Raw genomic sequence first — 12,584 nt, forward strand, 5'->3', positions numbered from 1 at the left:
CAGTTCTGCTCTGATTTTAGTTATTTCTTGCCTTCTGCTAGCTTTTGAATGTGTTTGCTCTTGCTTTTCTAGTTCTTTTAATTGTGATGTTAGGGTGTCAATTTTAGATCTTTCCTGCTTTCTCTTGTGGGCATTTAGTGCTATAAATTTCCCTCTACAGACTGCTTTGAATGCGTCCCAGAGATTCTGGTATGTTGTGTCTTTGTTCTCGCTGGTTTCAAAGAACATCTTTATTTCTGCCTTCATTTCGTTATGTACCCAGTAGTCATTCAGGAACAGGTTGTTCAGTTTCCATGTAGTTGAGTGGTTTTGAGTGAGATTCTTAATCCTGAGTTCTAGTTTGATTGCACTGTGGTCTGAGAGATAGTTTGTTATAATTTCTGTTCTTTTACATTTGCTGAGGAGAGCTTTACTTCCAAGTATGTGGTCAATTTTGGAATAGGTGTGGTGTGGTGCTGAAAAAAATGTATATTCTGTTGATTTGGGGTGGAGAGTTCTGTAGATGTCTATTAGGTCCACTTGGTGCAGAGCTGAGTTCAATTCCTGGGTATCCTTGTTGACTGTCTCGTTGATCTGTCTAATGTTGACAGTGGGGTGTTAAAGTCTCCCATTACTAATGTGTGGGAGTCTAAATCTCTTTGTAGGTCACTCAGGACTTGCTTTATGAATCTGGGTGCTCCTGTATTGGCTGCATATATATTTAGGATAGTTAGCTCTTCTTGTTGAATTGATCCCTTTACCATTATGTAATGGCCTTCTTTGTCTCTTTTGATCGTTGTTGGTTTAAAGTCTGTTTTATCAGAGACTAGGATTGCAACCCCTGCCTTTTTTTGTTTTCCATTTGCTTGGTAGATCTTCCTCCATCCTTTTATTTTGAGCCTATGTGTGTCTCTGCACGTGAGATGGGTTTCCTGAATACAGCACACTGATGGGTCTTGACTCTTTATCCAATTTGCCAGTTTGTGTCTTTTAATTGGAGCATTTAGTCCATTTACATTTAAAGTTAATATTGTTATGTGTGAATTTGATCCTGTCATTATGATGTTAGCTGGTTATTTTGCTGGTTAGTTGATGCAGTTTCTTCCTAGTCTTGATGGTCTTTATATTTTGGCATGATTTTGCAGTGGCTGGTACCGGTTGTTCCTTTCCATGTTTAGCGCTTCCTTCAGGAGCTCTTTTAGGGCAGGCCTGGTGGTAACAAAATCTCTCAGCATTTGCTTGTCTGTAAAGTATTTTATTTCTCCTTCACTTATGAAGCTTGGTTTGGCTGGATATGAAATTCTGGGTTGAAGATTCTTTTCTTTGAGAACGTTGAATATTGGCCCCCACTCTCTTCTGGCTTGTAGAGTTTCTGCCGAAAGATCCGCTGTTAGTCTGATGGGCTTCCCTTTGAGGGTAACCCGACCTTTCTCTCTGGCTGCCCTTAACATTTTTTCCTTCATTTCAACTTTGGTGAATCTGACAATTATGTGTCTTGGAGTTGCTCTTCTCGAGGAGTATCTTTGTGGCATTCTCTGTATTTCCTGAATCTAAATGTTGGCCTGCCTTGCTAGATTGGGGAAGTTCTCCTGGATAATATCCTGCAGAGTGTTTTCCAACTTGGTTCCATTCTCCCCATCACTTTCAGGTACACCAATCAGTCGTAGATTTGGTCTTTTCACATAGTCCCATATTTCTTGGAGGCTTTGCTCATTTCTTTTTATTCTTTTTTCTCTAAACTTCCCTTCTCACTTCATTTCATTCATTTCATCTTCCATCGCTGATACCCTTTCTTCCAGTTGATCACACCGGCTCCTGAGGCTTCTGCATTCTTCACGTAGTTCTCAAGCCTTGGTTTTTCAGCTCCATCAGCTCCTTTAAGCACTTCTCTGTATTGGTTATTCTAGTTATACATTCTTCTAAATTTTTTTCAAAGTTTTCAACTTCTTTGCCTTTGGTTTGAATGTCCTCCCATAGCTCGGAGTAATTTGATCGTCTGAAGCCTTCTTCTCTCAGCTCGTCAAAGTCATTCTCCATCCAGCTTTGTTCCATTGCTGGTGAGGAACTGTGTTCCTTTGGAGGAGGAGAGGTGCTCTGCTTTTTAGAGTTTCCAGTTTTTCTGTTCTGTTTTTTTCCCCATCTTTGTGGTTTTATCTACTTTTGGTCTTTGATGATGGTGATGTACTGATGGGTTTTTGGTGTGGATGTCCTTTCTGTTTGTTAGTTTTCCTTCTAACAGACAGGACCCTCAGCTGCAGGTCTGTTGGAATACCCTGCCGTGTGAGGTGTCAGTGTGCCCCTGCTGGGGGGGTGCCTCCCAGTTAGGCTGCTCGGGGGTCAGGGGTCAGGGACCCACTTGAGGAGGCAGTCTGCCCGTTCTCAGATCTCCAGCTGCGTGCTGGGAGAACCACTGCTCTCTTCAAAGCTGTCAGACAGGGACATTTAAGTCTGCAGAGGTTACTGCTGTCTTTTTGTCTGTGCCCTGCCCCCAGAGGTGGAGCCTACAGAGGCAGGCAGGCCTCCTTGAGCTGCGGTGGGCTCTACCCAGTCCGAGCTTCCTGGCTGCTTTGTTTACCTCAGCAAGCCCGGGCAATGGCGGGCGCCCCTCCCCCAGCCTCGCTGCCGCCTTGCAGTTTGATCTGAGACTGCTGTGCTAGCAACCAGCGAGACTCCGTGGGCGTAGGACCCTCCGAGCCAGGTGCGGAATGTAATCTCCTAGTGCGCCGTTTTTTAAGCCCATCGGAAAAGCGCAGTATTCGGGTGGGAGTGACCCGATTTTCCAGGTGCGTCCGTCACCCCTTTCTTTGACTAGGAAAGGGAACTCCCTGACCCCTTGAGCTTCCGAGTGAGGCAATGCCTCGCCCTGCTTCGGCTCGCGCACGGTGCGCGCACCCACTGGCCTGCTCCCACTCACTGGCCTGCGCCCACTGTCTGGCACTCCCTAGTGAGATGAACCCGGTACCTCAGATGGAAATGCAGAAATCGCCGTCTTCTGCGTCGCTCACGCTGGGAGCTGTAGACCGGAGCTGTTCCTATTCGGCCATCTTGGCTCCTCCCTCGAAATTTGGATTTTATACTGCAGGTAATGGGGGGGCCTTTGCAGGACTTTACAGGTGTGGGGCCATTTTCAAAGGTGGGATTCAGCCCATTAGGTTTTGGCTTGCAACCTGTGAGGACAGTGGAGAATGCCAAAAATGGTTCTGTGTATGGGAGGCAGTGCCTCACAGTGTAGCTGCAACACAGCACTGTTTATTGTGTCAATTTAGTGTGTAGAAATACTGTCATGTTCAGAAAGAGAGTTGATCTCATACTTCACAGAAGCCTTTGGGGATTCCCCTTTGAGGAGCCCTCAGACATTGCACAGTGAAAGATTTAGTGGTTTCCTCAGGTGCATTCCAGTAGGAGCCTGCGTCCAGCTCAGGAGTGGTGATGACTTCACTACGCTGCTCATCCAACCATCCAGCCCTTATGTAAAATCAATCAGCCATAAGCTTCCTGGGCTCACTTCGTTTCTTCTCCTGTGCTGGAGGAGACTGGTAGAGTCAAGACATGATGTGTTGTGCCCCTGGGTGGCATGTAGCTCCATTACTATTTAGCCTGGAAGCCCAGGGTCAGTCATGATGACGTTAGGAGGCTTACCAGGCAGGGGGAATGCAAAGGCAGTCATCTGAGGTCATCTGATAGATCTGGCAATGAACCACACTGGGTTCTAAATATGCGGTGGGGCTGCTCATGGTGTGGGGGAATGGCCCTGGGAGGATGGAGATGAAAGTTCATGTCAAAGTGAAAGCTGTCAGCCTTTCCTTTGAAGGAATGGGCTTGTTCCCAGGCTGGAGGTTAAGGTGTCCACTTTCCTGCCTTGACTCTGAACAGCTAAGACTGTCTCACCCTCTCACCTTTTCACTCTGACTTAGTCTAAGTTAACTGAAAGGGCTCGTTGGCTCTCCCCACCATACTTCTGTTGCTTCATTGTGGAGCAGGCCTGAGCACTGCTCACTAGTGTGTCTTCAACCTAGGGTTATGGTTACTGTAACTCACTCTAGATGGAACACTTAGGTATCATGAACCCACAGGACACAGATGCAGATGAGCAACCCTTTTACCAGCAAGTAGCTTTCAAATTTGGCGACTGGGGAGCTGGAGAGGGGCAAAAATAGAGTGGTTCAGAGAATCCCCAGTGTCAAGCTTTCAGGGAGTTTAAGCAAGAAGGCTGCAGTTTGGGGACTGGAGGGAGAAACTTCTACCAGTATCCCCAGTTTTCTTTCAACTGCATTCAGGGGAGAATAACCAGTATTCCTCTGCTGAGATGCAGCAGGTTTGTCTATAATTTACTAAAATGATGTGGTGGAAGGGAGCCGGGCCCCAGAGACATCATGAGCCTCTTGTGTACAGAAAACCGTATCAGGAATATAACTGTACCTGAAATGATGTCCTTGGAGGAGTCAATGTCGTGAATTGTGCTCTCCCTCACAGTGAAGTTAGGGACAACCATTACAGCATCTTCTCCCTCATTCCTTTGGGAGGGCCCTCAATAACGTAGGCTTATTATCTACATGCAATTTTTATACTTTGGATATTAGTTTAAGTTGGACAACCAGTAGAACTTTCATCATGGATGCAGATTATAAAGATTATCTTCATAATAAGACAAGGATTTGGGGAAGGGCATAGGCTAGAGTGAGCATGTGAGTCTGATTCTTAGTGGATCAATGACTATACCCCAAGGCCAGATAGAAGAAATTTTTTTTGGCTTGGTTAATGAGTAACAGTGTTATGACAACTGTCAAAATCTCTTGAAGGCTTTAAAAATGCTCGTAACTTTTGACCTAAGAATCCAACATCTAGGAGGAAATTTATAGCACTAAATACCCACATCAAAAAGCTAGAAAGATCTCATTAACAACCGAACATCTCAACTAAAAGAACTAGAGAACCAAGAGCAAACAAATCCCAAAGCTAGCAGAAACCAATAAATAACCAAGATCAGAGCTGAACTGAAGGAGATAAAGAGATGAAAAACCCTTCAAAAAATCAACAAATCCAAGAGCTCTTGTTTTGAAAAAAATTACTAAAATAGGTAGACCACTAGCTAGACTAATAAAGAAGAAAAGAGAGAAGAATCAAATAAACACAATCAGAAATGATAAGGAGGATATCACCATTGACCCCACAGAAATACAGACAACCATCAGAAAATATAAATACCTCTATGCACATAAACTAGAAAACCTAGAAGAAATGGATTAATTCCTGGACACATACACCCTCCCAAGACAGAACCAGGAAGAGATCGAATCCTTGAAAGGACCAATCAGGAGTTCTAAAATTGAGGCAGTAATAAATAGCCTACCAACCAGAAAAAGCCCAGGACCAGAGGGATTCACAGCTGAATTCTACCAGAGGTACAAAGAAGAGCTAGTACCATTTTTACTGAAACTATTCCAAAATATTGAAAAGGAGGGACTCCTCGCTAACTCATTCTAGGAGGCCAACATTATCCTGATACCAAAACCTGGAAGAGATACAATAAAAAAGAAAACTTCAGGCCAATATCCTTGATGAACATCAGTGCAAAAATCCTCAATAAAATACTGACAAACTGAATCTAGCAGCATATCAAAAAGCTTATCCACCAGGATCAAGTTGGTTTCATCCCTGGGATGCAAGGTTGGTTCAAGATAGGCAAATCGGCCAGGTGTGGTGGCTCACGCCTGTAATCCCAGCATTTTGGGAGGCCGAGGTGGGTAGATCACCTGAGGTCAGGAGTTTGAGACCAGCCTCAACATGGAGAAACCCCGTCTCTACTAAAAATACAAAAAAAATTAGCTAGGCACAGCGGTGCATGCCTGTAATCCCAGCTACTTGGGAGGCTGAGGCAGGAGAATTGCTTGAACCTGGGAGGTGGAGGTTGTGGTGAGCTAAGATTGCACCATTGCACTCCAGCCTGGACAACAAGAGCGAAACTCCGTCTCAAAAAAAAAAGATAGGCAAATCAATAAACATTATTCATCACATAAACAGAACTAAAGACAAAAACCACATGATTATCTCAATAGATGCAGAAAAGTCCTTTGATAAAATTCAACATCACTTCATGTTAAAAACTCTCAATAAACTAGGTATTGAGGAATATACCTCAAAATAATAAGAGCCATATATGACCAACCCACAGCCAATGTCATACTGAATAAGCAAAAGCTGGAAGCATTCCACTTGAAAATCGGCACAAGAAAAGGATGCCCTCCTCTTACCACTCCTATTCAACATACTATTGGCCAAGCAGTCAGGCAAGAGAAAGAAATAAAGAGTATTCAAATAGGAAGAGAGGAAGTTAAATTATCTCTATATTTCTTTGATACAGGATAACATGATCCTATATCTAGAAAACCTAATTATTTCAGCTCAAAAGCTTCTTAAGCTGATAAGCAACTTCAGCAGAGTCTCAGGATATAAAATCAGTGTGCAAAAATTGCTAGCATTCTTATACGCCAACAACACGCAAGCAGAGAGCCAAATCATGAATGAATTCCCATTCCGAATTGCTACAAAAAGAATAAAATACTTAGGAATAAATACAGCTAACAAAGGAAGTAATGGACCTCTTCAAGGAGAACTAGAAACCGCTGCTCAAAGAAATCAGAGAGGACACAAACAAATGGAAAAACATTCCATGCTCATGGATAGGAGGAGTCAATATCATGAAAATGGCCATACTGCCCAAAGTAATTTATAGATTCAATAATATTCCCATTAAACTACCATTGACATTCTTCACAGAATTAGAAAAAACTATTTTAAAATTCATACGGAACCAAAAAAGAGCCCAAATAGCCAAGACAATCCTAAGCAAAAATAACAAAGCTGGAGGCATCACTCTACCCAACTTCAAACTATACTACACAGCTACAGTAATTAAAACAGCATGATACTAGTAAAAGAACAAACACATAGACTAGTGGAACAGAATAGAGATCTCAGAAATAAGACTGCACTCCTACAATTATTTGATCTTTTACAAACCTGACAAAAACAAGCAATGGGGAAAGGATTTCCTAGTTAATAGGAACTGGGAGAACAGGCTAGCCATATGGCAAAAATTGAAACTGGACCCCTTCCTTACGTCATATACAAAAATTAACTCAAGATGGATTAAACACTTAAATGTAAAACCCAAAACTATGAAAGCCATAGAAGAGGATCTAGGCAATGCCATTCAGGACATAGGCAGGGGCAAAGATTTCATGATGAAAATGCCAAAAGCAATTGCAACAAAAGCAAAAATTGACAAGTGGGATCTAATTAAAGAGCTTCTGCACAGCAAAAGAAACTATCATCAGAGTGAACAGACATCCTACAGAATGGGAGAAAATGTTTGCAATCCATCCATCTGACAAAGGTCTAATATCCATAGTCTATAAGGAACTTAAACAAATTTACAAGAATAAAACAAACAACCCCATTAAAAAGTGGGCAAAGAACACAAACACTTCTCAAAAGAAGACATACATTTGGCCAACAAACATATGAGAAAAAGCTCAACATCCCTGATCATTAGAGAAATGCAAATCAAAACCACAATGAGATACCATCTCATGCCAGTCAGAACAGCTCTTATTAAAAAGTCAAAAAACAATAGATGCTGGTGAGGTTGTGGAGAAAAGGGAACACTTTTACACTGTTGGTCGAGTGTAAATTAGTTCAACCATTGTGGAAGATAGTGTGACAATTTCTCAAAGACCTAGAGGCAGAGATACCATTTGACCCAACAATCCCATTACTGGGTATATACCTGAAGGAATAGAAATCATTCTATTACAAAGATACATGCACATGTTTGTTCACTGCAGCACTATTTGCTATAGCAAAGACATGGAATCAATCTAAATGCCCATCAGTGATAGACTGGATAAAGAAAATATGCTACAGATACACCATGGAATACTATGCAGCCTAAAAAAAGAATTGAGATCTTGTCCTTTGCAGGGACATGGATGGAGGTGGAAGCCATTTTCCTCAGCAAACTAACACAGGAACAGAAAACCAAACACTGCATGTTCTCCCTTATAAGTGGGAGCTGAATGATAAAGGACACATGGACACAGGAGGGGAACAACACACTGAGGCTTATTGGAGGGGTTGGGGGAAGGAGAGCATCAGGAAGAATAGCTAATGGATGCTGGGCTTAATACTTAGGTGACAGGATGATCTGTGCAGCAAACCACCAGGGCACACGTTTAACAATGTAACAAACCTGCACATCCTGCACATGTACCCCTGAACTTAAAATAAAAGTTGAAGAAAAAAAAAAGAATCCAGCATCTAGGAATTTCTCTGAAAAAAATACACATAGAATAAATAAGATAAAGATGTTTATCATGGTAATGTTTATAATAGTAGAGAAATGCAGTCTTTAGGATGAGTGCGGTGGCTCACGACTGTAATCCCAGAACTTTTGGGAGGCTGAGGCGGGCAGATCACTTGAGCTCAGGAGCTTGAGACCAACCTAGCCAATATGGTGAAACCCTGTCTCTACTAAAAATACAAAAATTAGCCAGGCGTAGTGGCACGTCTGTAGTCCCAGCTACTCGGGAAGCTGAGGCAGGAGAATCACTTGAATTCGGGAGGTGGAGGTTGCAGTGAGCCAAGATCATGCCACTGCACTCCAGCCTGGGCAACAGAGCAAGACTCTGTCTCAAAAAAAAAAAAGAGAAAAAATGCTGTCTTTAAAAATTGCTATTTCAGGATATCTGGTGACATGAAAACATATTTGTAATTTTTTAAACTTAAAAATATTATGAAATATTTTCTATAGAAAATCACAGGAAATCAAACAAACATCCATATGCCCTTTAGCCAAATTCAACAAATGTTGACATTTTGTCATAGTTACTTAAGAATGTTTTAAGAAATGAAATGTTGTAGATACTGTTGAGGCCTCTTTTGTACTCCTCTCTTCCCTACCTTCCCATTGATAATTATTTTTCTGAAATTGGTATGTATACTTCCTGTTCAGAAGTTATACTTTTATTACACGTATGTATTTCCATAAAATATATATCATTTTTATAATTTACAAACATTTTAGCTTCCTTCAATGTGCTGTTTTCATTCAACAAAATTTCCAAGATTTTACCCAGTTTGATATACGTAGATAAAATAATTTTTCTTGCTATATGTAGTATTCTAACTAAAAAACATATTTAATACACTTTTAAAACTGAATTGTAATGGCTCAATGAGTTATCGCTAAGTGAACATACTCATCTAACTACCACCCAGGTCAAGAAATAGAACATTAGAGAATATCATCTGTACCCCAGAAACTCTCCATTATGCCCATTTCCAAAAACTATCCTTTTCTCTTACAAAAGTAGCCACTGTCATGATTTCTAATAACATCAATTTGCCTGTTTTTGAACATTATATAGTAGGAATCATGTGGTGCTCTACATTTGCCAATTAGTTCAATTATTAATTAAGTTGTTCAGTTCTTCTCTTTCCTTATTGATTTTATTGGGTCCATTATCAGTGATTGAGAGAGATGTGTTAAACTCTCTCTCTATGAGTAGGAATTTCTTGTTTCTCCTTTTAATTTTGTCAATTTTTGTTAAAATATATTAAAACTATGTAGTTGCATGCATATAGATTTATAATTGTGATAGCTTTCTGGTGAATTGACCACTTTATGATTATGAAATACCTCTCTTTATCCTGAGTAATGTTTTTGCCTTAAAGTCTATTTTTTCCCTCTATTAGGATAGCCATAGCAGTTTTCATTTGGTTAGCCTTGGATATCTTTTCCACTTTTTGATTTATGAAGTGTACTCTTCCATTTGCATGCTTCTAATGTAGATATACCCGAGACTGGGTAATTTATAAAGGAAAAAAACTTTACTTGAGTCACAGTTCAGCATGGCTGGGGAGGCCTCAGGAAGCTTACAATCATGGCAGAAGGGGAAGCAAACATGTCCTTCTTCACATGGTTGCAGGAAGAAGTGCCAAGCAAAGGGGGAAGCCCCTTATAAAACCATCAGATCTTGTGAAAACTCACTCACTACAACAAGACCAGCATGAGGGTAATGGCCCTCATGATTCAATTACCTCCCACTGGGTCCCTCCCATGACACATGGGGATTATGGGAATTACAACTCAAGATGAGATTTGGGTAGGGACACAGCCAAACCATGTCATTCCACCTCTGGCCCCTTCCAAATATCATGTCTTCACATTTCAAAATGCAATCATGCCCTTCTAACAGTCCCCCCAAATCTTAGCTCATTCTAGCATTAACTCAACAGTCCAAATCCAAAGTCTCATCTGAGACAAGGCAAGTCCCTTTCGCCTATAAAATCAAAAGCAAGTTAGTTACTTTGTAGATACAATGCAGGTACAGGTTTTGGGTAAATTCACCTGTTCCAAATGAGAGAAATTGGCCAAAAGAAAGGGGCCTCATAGAAGTCCAAAATCCAGTAGGGCAGTCATGAAGCCTTAAAGTTCCAAAATGATCTCCTTTGACACCATGTCTCACATCCAGGTCATGCTGATGCAAGAGGTGGGCTCCATAGCCTTGGGCAGCTCCACTCCTGTGGCTTTGCAGGGTATAGCTGCTTTCATGGCTGGCATTGAGTGTATGGTTTTTCCAGGCACACTGTGTAAGCTGTTGGTGAAGCTACCATTCTGAGATCTGGAAGATGCTGGCCCTCTTCTCACAGCTCCACTAGGCAGTGCCCAAGTGGGGACTCTGTGTGGGGGCTGCAACCCCCCATTTTCCTTCTGTACTGCCCTAGCAGAGGTTCTTGATGAGGGCTCCACCCCTGCAGCAGACCTCTGCCTGGACATTCAGGATTTCCATACATTTCTGAAATCTAAGCAGAGGTTCCCAAACCTCCATTCTTGTCTTCTGCATACCCACAGAAGCAACACCACCTGGAAGCTGCCAAGTCTTGGGACTTGCATCTTTTGAAGCAATGGTTTGAGCTGTACCTTGGCCCCTTTTAGCCAAGGCTGGAGCAGCTGGGACACAGGGGACAACATTCTGGGGCTACACACAGCAGGGGGCCCTGAACTTGGCCCACAAAACCATTTTTCCCTCCTTGGCCTCTTGGCCTGTGATGGGAGGGGATGCTGTGAAGGTCTCTGACATGCCCTGGAGACATTTTCCTCATTGTCTTGTTGATTAACATTTGGCTCCTCCTTACTTATGCAGATTTCTGTAGTGGACTTGAATTTTTTCCCAGAAAATTGATTTTTCTTTTTTATTGCATTGTCAGGCTGCAAAATTTCCAAACTTTTATGCTCTGCTTCCTCTTGAATGCTTTGCCACTTAGAAATTTCTTCTGTCAGATACCCTAAATCATCTCTCTCAAGTTCAAAGTTACACAGATCTCTAAGGCAGGGGCAAAATGCCACCAGCCTCTTTGCTAAAACGTAACAAGAGTCACCTTTGCTCCAGTTCCCAAGAAGTTCTTCATCTCCATCATGAGACCACCTCAGCCTGGACTTCATTGTCCATATCACTATCAGCATTTCAGTCAAAGCTATTCAACAAATCTGTAGGAAGTTCCAAACTTTCCTACATCTTTCTGTCTTCTGAGCCCTCCAAGTCTCTAGGAAGTTCCAAACTTTCCCACATTTTCTTGTCTTCTTCTGAGACTTCCAAGCTGTTCCAACCTCTGCCTGTTACCCAGTTCCAAAGTCACTTCTTTGTTTTTGGGTATCTTTATAGCTGTGCCCCATTCTTGGTACCAATTACTGTATTAGTTTATTCTCATGCTGCTAATAAAGACACACCCAAGACTGTGTAATTTGTAAGGGAAAGAGGTTTACTTAACTCACAGTTCAGCATGGCTGGGGAGGATTCAGGAAACTTACAATCATAACAGAAAGGGAAGCAAACATGTCCTTCTTAATATGGTGGCAGGAAGGAGAAGTGCTGAGCAAAGGGGGAAAAGCCCCTTATTAAACCATCAGATCTCATGAGAACTCACTCACTATAACAAGACCAGCATGAGGGTAACCACCCTAATGATTCAATTACCTCCCACTGGGTCCCTCCCACAACACGTGGGGATTATGGGAATTACAATTCAAGATGAGATTTTGGTGGGGACACAGCCAAACCATATCAAGAAGGATAGCTTTATTGGGTATAGTATTCTAGTATTCTTGGCTGACTTTTTTTTTCTTTTAGCACTGTGAATATATCTCATCCCATTCTATCCTGCATATCTCATCCCATTCTATCCTGTCTTGCAACGTTTCTCCTGAGAACTCTGTTGATGGTTCTGTTAATGGCGATTCCCTTATATGCAACTTAATGCTTTTTTCTTGCTGCTTTTAAAATGCTCTCTTTGTCCTTGACTTTTGACTATTTGATTATAATATGCCTTGAAGAGGACCTCTTTGGGTTGAATCTGTCAGGGGGCCCTTTGAGCTTAATGGATCTGGATGTCTATGTCTCTCCCAAGACTTGGAAAGTTTTCAGCAATTTTTCCATTAAATAAGCTTTTTGTGCCTCTCTCTGTATCTTCTTCTGGAACTCCCATCATGCCAGAGTTTCATTGCTTAATGGTGCATCATAAGTCCTGTAGGCTGTGTTACTTTT

This window comes from Pan troglodytes, chromosome 10 (assembly GCF_028858775.2).
Source record: "Pan troglodytes isolate AG18354 chromosome 10, NHGRI_mPanTro3-v2.0_pri, whole genome shotgun sequence".
In the NCBI taxonomy this organism is placed as follows: domain Eukaryota; kingdom Metazoa; phylum Chordata; class Mammalia; order Primates; family Hominidae; genus Pan; species Pan troglodytes.